Here is an 11487-nt window from a genome sequence, read left to right as displayed (position 1 = left end):
TAAATGCTATGTAATTTTTCAGGTAAACCCTCCTCCCCCTCCCCCTCCCCCACTTCCCTTTTTCTTTTCAAACTTCGTCAATGTCAACAAGCAAGGCACAACAAAGTTATGAGCTAACAACTCAAACACTACTTTTGCATCTTTCATGATATACGACATACCTCTAAAATATAAATAGAGGTGCACCTTCACCCATAATAAGGGGATCCACTCTCATGTCCACTGCCCCCATATTCCTGTTTAAGTCCGCGTGCCTTCTTAATCCATACTTCGTTCAAGAAGTTTACCTTCCATCAAGGGAGAAAAAATTTCAAAAAGTTTCCACCACACCTTCCATCAAGGGAGAAAAAATTTCAAAAAGTTTACACACGGGTGGCAAATGAAAATGTCTGCTATGTCTCACCTGTTATTTGGTGGGCTAGCTGAGAGAGTTCAAAAACAAAAATAACACAAATATCTAATATAAAAATAATCTTTATAGTAATACAAATGTAGAGTTCATATACTGACGTGGCGTTCATATGTTGAGTGAGTCTTGAGAGTTTATTTACTTAGGCGTTATCATTAGAAATTTTTAGATTTATATTTATAAATTATAAATGATTATTTGTTTAGGTTGTTATTTTCAAATTTTAAATTATTTGTTTAGGTTATTATACTTAAGTTGTTATTTTTTAAATTTAAATGATTTTATTTAGGTTATTTTTTAAATCTTAGATTGTTGTACTTAGGTTGTTACTTTTTAAATTTTAAATTGTTTTACTTATGTTGTTATTTTTTAAATTTTAAATTGTTTTACTTATGTTGTTATTTTTTAAATTTTAACATTTTTTTTAAAAATTTGTTGATTCTTTTTAGCACTATTTTTTAAATTTTGTATATTTTTTTTCAAAAATTGCAGCTACATACATAAATTTAAATATATTTACATTAATTTAGAATTTTAAAAATTGTTAATATATTTATTTATTTTATCTGTAAATTTAATTCAAATTTAAATTAAAGTCAATCAAATTTAAAAAATTTTAACTATGAGTCAACTATAAGAGTATAAGTTATGAAATATGTATAGCACCACAATTCAAAGTATATCAAACCCTTTCTTTACAGGCCATGGATTCCTTGCTCCTACATTTTTGTAGGTTTATCATTAACCATCATAAAAATAATTACAAAATGTACCCCATTTTTTTTTGAAAAATTTATTAAATAGATTTTGATCCTTTTAACTTTTGTTATTTATACTTTTTCCCTTTATCTTTTAGTTTCAGATTCAAAGAAGAAGAGAGGTCTGCTAGGGTTTATAGATTCAATTTCAATCAACGCCATTTTCTCATCTTCTTCCTCTGTTGTATCTCTAGTTCGCCTATTCTCGCCGCCACAACACGCATCAGACGCCGCCGCTCCCTGCGTCTGCCGCCGCTCCTCACAGACTCGGAGGAACGAATTATCAGTATCACCACCCTGTTAAATTTCGCAGAGAATAAACGAGAACCAGAGCGACCCTTGATGATACTGAAATAGGACAACTTTTCTCAACCCCACTTCTTGTTGAGGACGACAAACCCAGCAAGGTATACTTTTTCCTCTGCCTTCTTTTCAGTTCGGTTTGATTCTTTTAGAATAGTCAAGATGATGAATTTTGAATCCTTAGGGTAGCTTTTCAGGCAATGATTTTTGCCCTGCTTCGAGTTTCCTTGGTGTTTTGATTTGAATTTGATATGCTTTAGTTATTTATTTTCATGTCTGCTTAGGAAGTAGAGGAAAGTGTAAAAGTGCTAAAAGATGTAGCTAAGACGAGAAAGGTAGCAGCAGAGAAGGTTCTGTCTGTACTTTCTGTCATTGAGAAAGCGAAAATTGATCCTTCTGGCTTTCTTGAAACCCTCGGTGGCAATGAATCCCCTGGGAGGACATGAATGCTAATTTTCACCGCTGAGGTGAACATATTTGTATTACTTTGTGGTTTGCTCATTCTTTGGCTATAATCTGTTTCTCCCTTTGCATGCTTATACTTGGCAATTTATACTTACCATACTTTTGTGCGGCGTTTCAGAAACAATTCTGGTGATGATGAAAGTGTAGGTACGAATAGAAGAAAGAAAGACTCAGCAAAGAAAAGAAAGTTTGCTGATTTCCAAAAGGTTTGCCCATTTCTTGTTCGGTAATATCTATTTCTAACCGTAATAGCTTTTAGTCAGAAGTCAGTTTCAATTTTTTTATGGTAATTTGTAGGAAGAACATGAAGCAAGAAATAAGGTTCCAAATTCTGATAAACTAAGTTTGAAGCGAATAGACAGCGCGATATTTGAAGTAAGTACTTTAGGTTGTCTTATTTGGTATCTGGATGATATCTATCTGCAATCTATGCAAAAAGAGAAAAACACAACTATAACTAAATGAGATGGTGTTTATGTGGTGGTTTTTTAAATTTCATACTACCCTCTGATTGAAAATATTCATGCACCTTCTAGGTTCATGTAAAGCAAAGGCGGAGCAAGGAAGAAAGGTCTGCATTGGCTAAAGTAGGAAGGGAGGATAGAGGAAAATACCTTCCTAGAAAAGCCGCAAATCAGAAAAAGGTATGTTAGCAGTTCATTCTTGTAAATTTTTTTTGGACTTTTGAAATGCAATGAATTTTAACCAAATATGCATATCTTAAACTTGGTAGTTGATTCCATAACTTTTTTTTAAAGAAAGAATAAACTATCCAGGTTATGTGTAAATTTGGAAAGTTTAAAAGGGAAAAATTGATGTTAAATGATTTTGATTGCATTCAACTAAGTTTCTTCCCCACTGTGGTTCACTTTTTGATTGGTTAGGACTTAATTAAATTGCATGAATTAATTTGATAGAATCACAGCTTATAGCTTTGCTGTGTAAATAGATTGTGTTTGTTGTTTATATATTGAATTAGTAGATTACTGCTAGAGTAGGAAGGGATTTGAGCTAATTTAACACGCCTAAGAATCTTAACAAGTCCTTATCTTCAAAATCTTCGTTGAAAATTGCTATGGGCTTGTTCTGTAATCTTTCTGTAAATCTCTATAGAAAAGATAGAAAATGAGAGAAGATTCTAGTAATTTTGTTTGGAGGGAAATCTAGACCCTTCTAATCTGATAAGTTTGAGTGTGTGATGTTTAATGCTGCATACTATTTGATGCCGCGCAAGACGAGAAACTGAGAGAGATTAGATTTCTTGGAGAGCATAATTTCTCATTTGGCTGGTCATGACAGATAGTCACCTCATGATATAAATAATCAACGCCCAGGAATGGTACGTTAATTTGTAGGACTGACTGCTTTTCCTTTAGCCTCCATAATCTTGAGACTAAATTGTCCACCCTTTCCATCTTATTATTGTGTTATTATTATATGTAAATCTGTCTCTCCAAGTAAGATTAACTACTTATATTAGATAACGTTATCTTCCATGTGAAAATTTTGGTATATCTAGATTAATGCATCTTGGTACACATTTTATCGTTTTGATTAGATTTCTTGGTGTTGTGGTTTGATGATTGATGCGCTTTCTCCGCTTTTTGGCGTTCGATTAGGAATTCATTTTTTTCTCAATAGTCAAGAAATTTAATTATGCTTGCAATAAAAACTTAGAGATCTATTCAGTATTTTCATTGAAAATAATTTTATTTGTATATGTTATTGCTTCAATTGATCAAATGCACCAGCTCTGAATGTATCTGCACATACAAGTGCTGGCTTCTAGCCCTTCTTCTGATGATAATATACATACTTTGTACAAATTGTGGTTTTTCCAGATCCTGAATTCATTTAAGAATCATACAGGTATTAGTGCCATATTGCTTAGGAGTTAGGAATATGCGTAAACCAAATGTGTAAGGATGGCTAATTCACCTCCCAGGTTCCTAGTACCATTTGTGCCAAGTTGAACATAAAAACACATCATAAATAGTCAGAATTTTTAGCTTATTTAATAAGTTTTTCTTTGATATATTTTAAGTCTCTTCTGCCTTATGAGTTTTTCATATTAGAATAAATAGTGGGAGAAGAAAAACTGGTAAGAAAAAACAAATAAAGAATTGGTTATTTAACTGTAAATTTTTATAGTTATGTTTTCTGTGCTCCTATGAATGCACTTCATGCTCAATTTTATATTGGCAGCAGGGTCATTTTTATTGTTATATTTTAATCTCTCTTGTCTATTCTCTCATTTCTGGATTCTTTTTCTTGTAATGTTTCATGTATTCAGTCTTAATTGGAGCTTGATCATTATTTGTATCCCGGATAAAGGTGATGAATCAGGGCCAATCATACTTCATCTGGATTCTTTGAGTCTTCACTCTAGCAGATCACTATTTGATAACATCAAAAGGTTAGGATGAAGTAGCACTTGATTTATTGTATACCATATAGGTGACATATCTAGTTCATTTCTGCTCTGGTTATTAGTTCTTAAACATATCACAGCTTCCATATCTTGTGACTTCACTACCATCCTATGTTACAAGTAGGTGTTTTAAGGAAGTTCTTTTTTATAGACTAAACTATGCTATGTACTCACACGAGTAAAGTGTATAATTAAATTATCAATTCAAAAATAGCTGTTAAATTGAAGACATATTTTCATTTAACAATTTTTTTTTGTATGCAACGATATGCTTTAAGCGACAAATACACACCAGCTGAGGTTATCTCTGATTTCCTTGGAGCATATATTTCACTGAAAATTAGCCACGTCGCTAGGGTACAAGTGACCAATTTATTTCCCATTAATATACTGTTAATTTTTTTTAGTGTTTATAATGATTTAAGGTTTTTTGCAGGTTTTTATCCCTGTCTGTGAAGAACTACATTGGTATCTGGTTATTGTTGACTTTACGAGTCGTCATCTAATCATATTGGATTCACTGCCTTGTGTCGAAAAACATCAACAACGCAAAAGGAACGAAATTAAAGTGGTAATTATTTGTTCTAAATCAGTACTCAATCATCTATAAACACTTAACAATTTAAATAACCATTTGTTGTAACTATTACTCTTAGTCAATTTAAATCATTTACAATTCACAGTTTTTTTTTGTCATGAATTCACTCTTGTAAAGGCAACTTATTTAGAAGCGATGTTAGATGATCATATTTTTGATGATGATAAGTCTAAAGTTGTAGATTGCTCCACTTTTTGGCCTATGACACCTTTTGGCCTACCCACTCAAAAAAATAGATCGTAAGTCTAATATTAAATTTTTTTTTAAAATATCATAACTCGTTCAATAGATTATATCTTATATGTATATAATAACTATTTGTTGAATGCTTTTTATCATAGGAATGATAGCGGAGTTTGGGTGACCAGTTAGATGAGAGAATGTACTTTACAAGATGACTTCAATATTCAGGTCATATTTATAAGAAAGTATTTTTAACATAATTTTTTCAACACACTTCCAAAACGAATGAGACTTGCCGTAGATCTGGTTTTAGAGGAGTACAACAATTTGTGCCTCGTAATACAAGAAAATGCTTGGCAATATAGGACCAAGGTAGAAACAGAGCATGAAGACATTTGGGAATAAGGAATTATCTTTTTAGATATTTTTAATAGTTTCTTTGAAAGACAAAGTACTAAGCTATGTTTCATTTATTTTTACACTAATTTATCCTTTTATATATTACAATTCTATATTACTAATTTTCTTTACTTTATCGGTTAATATAAATTATTCATAACCTATATATTTCCGTAAATAACGATGAAACCAGTCACATGACCCAGGAGACTTCGGTTTTGAACATTATGGTAGCCTTATGTATTGGAATTATTATTTGTGCAACAATGAAAAACTTATATTTAGCTTCTTCTAATGAGTAAAGGAAAATACATGTCAAAATATCAACAACAGTACATAACAAGGAGAAGAAAACAAATAAGAAGATTTCTTTATCAAACTTGCATGAGATAACGTTAACAACACCGAAATCTTATCTCACTAGGTAAGAACTGTATAAATTAAATTACATAAAACAATGGTACATCAACATCAATGGAACCCAAACACCATGATCTAGCCCCCTCCTTCTGTCTTCTTCCACCGCGCTGAAGCCGAATTTTTGAAGTAGATCTCTTACCTTCCTTGCAAGTTGCGGAGCTCCTGGTACTGAATACTTAATTTATATGCCAACAGAAGATTAAGATCAATTCATGGCCAACCAAGAACGATGGCAAAAAATTGTTCTACTTTGTAGTATCTTTCAAAAGGAGCCAAATACATAACATGGTTAAGATTAAGAACTAAGATTCCCCATCACAATAAGATACCAAATTTTCAATCATTTCTGAAAAAAGAACAAATGAGTTTGGCTGGTTATATAAGATAAAATAGAAAGTGAAAAATTACATACTCCATTAACCTTCATAGTTTGTCTATCAACATCTGCAAAGAAGCTTTAAAGGGAAGGGAAGAATGGGTCCAAAGCGTGGTCAGAAGGTGGTGATCAAATCCACTAGGAAAGTTGTGCAAGAAAGTGTTCAAGTTTCGATTGTGGGCAGCAGTAGCAAAAGAACAAGAAGGAACAACAAAGATATTCAGACAGGTAACGAGGTTGTGGGAGAAGAAAATGTGAGGATTATTCCAGTTCAAGAAGTGACTCCTCAACCCAAAGAAAATGAAATTAGTAACTCTGCTCATCAAGAAACCTCCACGCTATACACACTACCAATCGAAAATGCAACTTTACATCATAAGTACTATAAAATTTGAAAACAAGTGAAGGAAATCCAATCACTCAAAATCAAAACCGATATTTACTTTATTTATTTCATAAATATGGCCCTCAAAAAATTGCCATCAACTGTTCCATTGTTGCACTTAACAAGTTGACATAAATACAGGTAATCACATCAAGAAGCAAAAGGACGGAGAAGGACATCAACTTAAAATTCAGGTACCTGGAAATCTCCAGGAAATAAAAACTTGTGCAGATTCTGTAAATTTGGCTATATGTAACCCCTTTTTAATGTCTAAACTATAGTATGGAATAAGCACGAATTACTTCAACAACTGGTGCTTGACACATTGGACACTTCCTTCCACTTCGGTGCAAATCATTAGCACAGTTAGAACATGTGCACATGTGCCCACATCTGCAAGGAAAAAACCAAAAAACAAAATGCTTGTTAAGAGATTAAACTCGAGAGCAAAATTGGCTGCTGATGTATCAAAATGATACTGAATAGTTTACCTGTACAAGAGAGAATCAATATTGCTTTCGCAGCAAATGCAGCAAACCCCTTTCCTCACGCATTCCCATTTGGATTTATCATCTGGTGAATCATGGTCACGTGTTCCTGTGATTAAATCAATTCAACTTGGTCTTAGAGCTAATGAATTAATGAATGATACGGGTAGAAAGACAAAATTTACGGCTAGAAAAAATGTATAGCGGCGGCGGAGGCGTGGCGCGTCGGCGGAAGCAGGTCGCAGAAATTTGCAGCAGAGAAAGGGGATGAGAATGGCAGGGATTGCAGTTGGATGAAAACCCTAACTGCTTCTCTTCTCTGAAAGCCCCTGAATCTGAAATCAAAAAGAAAGGGGATGACAGAGTTAGGATTTTCCAAGAACTCTAAGGAGAGGGGAGAGTGAGGGCAGAGTTAGGGAAGGAAAAAAAGGCTTCAACCTGGTTTATGCTCTCCAAGAATCAGTAATCTCTCTCAGTTTCTCGTACCACAAAAAGGGAAAGGAAGAAAAGTTAAAAACTAATAATTTGAGGGGTCAAAATGTAATTAATAAATTTTTCAAAAAAAAAAGGGGTACATTTTGTAATTATTTTGATGTAGGTTAATCATACTCCTACAAAAATGTGGGAGCAAGGAATCCATAGCCTTCTTTACATACATCCAAAATCTAAAATTTCTCAATTTATTCCAATGGCTAGTATTCACAAAATCGCAAAAATCAATCCTACAATCAACAATTTGTGTGTACGTATACGAGTGATACGGTTATGGACACTATCAAGTTACGTAAATTCTTCATTGCCATACTCAATTGAGATGGTTTGGCTCGATGAAGATGAGTTTTCTACTAATATTTTTTATTTTATTTTAAATTTATATTATTTATATTTTAAATTTGTTTATTTATCCCATCTAATTGTTCTTTGATTTTTGTTTATCAATTTTTGGGAGAAAAAAATACACACCTCGATTAAAAGGGTTCTTGTGCCTCGATTTGTGAATTTGCTAAAGGAAAGAACAGCATTCTTAAAATTTTATCAAGGCAAAATCATTGAGCAGTTAAAAGAATTAGATACGGTAATTTTCTTTTCTGTAAAAAAGTTGAAGAAAAAATTAATTTAAATCTGTTGTATATTGATTATTTTTGTTTATTCATCTTATTTATTTAGATATACCTTTTAGATTTAAAAACTCACCAAATTCAGGGAATTTAAATCATTAAGTTTTTTTTTTTCAGAATGTTGTTTGTATTGTCTTGACTACTATAAGTCATATTATAGATACTCTAGACTGGTCGTACGGCCAATGTGAATGCTACAGATCCACATATGCTTTTACAAAAATTTAATGTGTACTTATTTTAAAAAAATTTAATTATAGTCCAAATGCTCTGTCACAGCACGGCTAATCGTCTGGAGGCATCACCCTTGTCGATGGTTGCATCCTATTCCTCTCTGTGAAAATGGTCCGATGCGCTGTCACTGCATGGCTAATCATCTTGGAAGTTCTCGATCATACTGGAATAGAATTTACTATCCTTTTGCGTCTGTCACTACGCCCAGCACTCGCGAGTTTGGAGTTCGTCACAGTCATTCAATCCCAGAGTCCTACTCGGAATACCACGGACAAGGTTTAGACTTTTCGGACTCTCATGAATGCCGCCATCAATCTAGCTTATACCACGAAGATCCTAATTAAGAGATCCAAGAGATAATCATTCAATTTAAGGTAGAACGGAAGTGGTTGTCAGGCACGCGTTCATAGGGAATGATGATGATTGTCACGTTCATCACATTCAGGTTGAAGTGCGAACGAATATCTTAGAAGCGAAATAGGATGAATTGAATAGAAAAATAGTAGTACTTTGCATTAATCTTTGAGGAACAGCAGAGCTCCACACCTTAATCTATGGAGTGTAGAAACTCTACCGTTAAAAATACATAAGTGAAAGGTCCAGGCATGGCCGAATGGCCAGCCCCCAAAACGTGATCACAGGATCAGAATACAATCCAGGATGTCTAATACAATAGTAAAAAGTCCTATTTATAATAAACTAGCTACTAGGGTTTACAGAAGTAAGTAATTGATGCATAAATCCACTTCTGAGGCCCACTTGGTGTGTGCTTGGGCTGAGCTTGAATGTTACACGTGCAGAAGTCATTCTTGGAGTTGAACGCCAGCTTTTGTGCCATTTTGGGCGTTGAACTCCACTTTGCAACTTGTTTCTGGCGCTGGACGCCAGAATTAAGCAAAGAGCTGGCGTTGAACGCCAGTTTGCGTCATCTAAACTTGGGCAAAGTATGAACTATTATATATTGCTGGAAAGCCCTGGATGTCTACTTTCCAACGCAATTAGAAGCGCGCCATTTTGAGTTCTGTAGCTCCAGAAAATCCATTTTGAGTGCAGGGAGGTCAGAATCCAACAGCATCAGCATATGAATGGGCTCTCTTGCTTGCTCCATCTTTTTCTTAGTGATGGGCTTCTCTTCCTCAATGTGAATGTCTCCTTCTATGAAAGCTCCAACTGAGTAACATAGATGGCAAATAAGATGAGGAAAAGCTAGCCTTGTCCCAGGAGAGGGCTTTTCGGCTATTTTGTAGAGTTCAAGGGAGATGACTTCATGAACTTCTACTTCTTCTCCAATCATGATGCTATGGATCATGATGGCCCGATCCACAGTAACTTCAGATCGGTTGTTAGTGGGGATGATGGAGCGTTGGATGAACTCCAACCATCCTCTAGCCACAGGCTTGAGGTCCAGTCTTCTTAGTTGAACCGGCTTGCCTTTGGAGTCAATCTTCCATTGAGCTCCTTCCACACATATGTCCATGAGGACTTGGTCCAGCCTTTGGTTTAAGTTGACCCTTCTAGTGTAGGGGCGTTCATCTCCTTGCATCATAGGCAAGTTAAACGCCAACCTCACATTTTCCGGACTAAAATCTAAGTATTTCCCCCGAACCATTGTAATATAGTTCTTTGGATCCGGGTTCTTACTTTAATCATGGTTCTTGGTGATCCATGCATTGGCATAGAACTTTTGAACTATTAGGATGCCGACTTGTTGGATGGGATTTGTTGGAACTTCCCAACCTCTTCTTTGAATTTCATGTCGGATCTCCGGATACTCATTTCTTTTGAGTTTGAAAGGGACCTCGGGAATCACCTTCTTCTTGGCCACAACATCATAGAAGTGGTCTTGATGGGCTTTGGAGATGAACCTTTCCATCTCCTATGACTCGGAGGTGGAAGTTTTTGTCTTCCCTTTCCCTTTTCTAGAGGATTCTCCAGTCTTAGGTGCCATCAATGGTAATGGAAAAATAAAAAGCTTATGCTTTTACCACACCAAACTTAGAATTTTGCTCGCCCTCGAGCAAAAGAAGAAAGAATAGATGAAGAAGAATAAGAAAATATGGAGAAGAGGGGGGAGGTGTGTTTCGGCCAAGAAGAGAAGAGAGGGTTGTGTTGTGTGAAAATGAGGAAGAATGGAAGGCTTTATATAGGGAAGGGAGGGGGGTTAAGGTTCGGCCATATGGGTGGGTTTGGGTGGGAAATTGATTTTGAATTTTGAAGGTAGGTGGAGTTTATTGGGTAGGTTTATGGTGAAGAGTGTTTATTGGGAATAGAGGATGATTGAGAAGAGAGAAGAGAGTGAGTGGAGGTAGGTGGGGATCCTGTGGAGTCCACAGATCCTGAGATGATCCTGTGGGGTCCACAGATCCAGAGGTGTTCAAGGATTTACAACCTTGCACCAAATTAGGCATGTAAAATGCCCTTGCACACAACTATGGGCGTTCAGCGCCAGGTTGGTGCCCATTTTGGGCGTTCAACGCCCATTTGTTGCCCATTTCTGGCGTTGAACGCCAGAACCATGCTTGTTCTGGGCGTTCAGCGCCAGCTCTTCTCCAGGGTGCAATTCTGGCGTTCAGCGCTCAGATGCTGTCCATTTTGGGCGTTCAGTGCCCAGATACTGCCCGTTTTGGGCGTTCAGCGCCAGAACCATGCTCTGTTCTGGCGTTGAACGCCAGACAGGTGCTTCCTCCAGGGTGTGATTTTTCTTCTGCTGTTTTTGATTCTGTTTTCAATTTTTATATTTATTTTGTGACTCCACATGATCATGAACCTATAAAGACATATAACTAAGAAAATTATAGTTAGATAAATAAAAATTGGGTTGCCTCCCAACAAGCGCTTCTTTAATGTCAATAGCTTGACAGTGGGCTCTCATGGAGCCTCACAGATATTCAGAGCATTGTTGAGACTCTCCAACACCAAA

General features: G+C 35.4%; 2 long non-coding RNA genes across 2 annotated transcripts; one reads left to right on the top strand and one right to left on the bottom strand.

Moving 5' to 3' along the window:
• Positions 1228-2553, top strand: LOC107628357. Its single transcript, XR_001617739.2, has 5 exons — positions 1228-1574; positions 1755-1937; positions 2054-2141; positions 2233-2310; positions 2472-2553. It is a non-coding gene; the product is annotated as an uncharacterized LOC107628357 (long non-coding RNA).
• Positions 6805-7384, bottom strand: LOC107628356. The gene is made up of 2 exons (XR_001617738.2): positions 7219-7384; positions 6805-7120 (listed from the first exon to the last, which is right to left on the bottom strand). It is a non-coding gene; the product is annotated as an uncharacterized LOC107628356 (long non-coding RNA).

The sequence above is a fragment of the Arachis ipaensis genome, chromosome B02, assembly GCF_000816755.2.
Source record: "Arachis ipaensis cultivar K30076 chromosome B02, Araip1.1, whole genome shotgun sequence".
In the NCBI taxonomy this organism is placed as follows: Eukaryota; Viridiplantae; Streptophyta; class Magnoliopsida; order Fabales; family Fabaceae; genus Arachis; species Arachis ipaensis.
The sequence above is the reverse complement of the archived record's forward strand: the minus strand, read 5'-3'. Positions and strand labels throughout refer to the sequence as shown.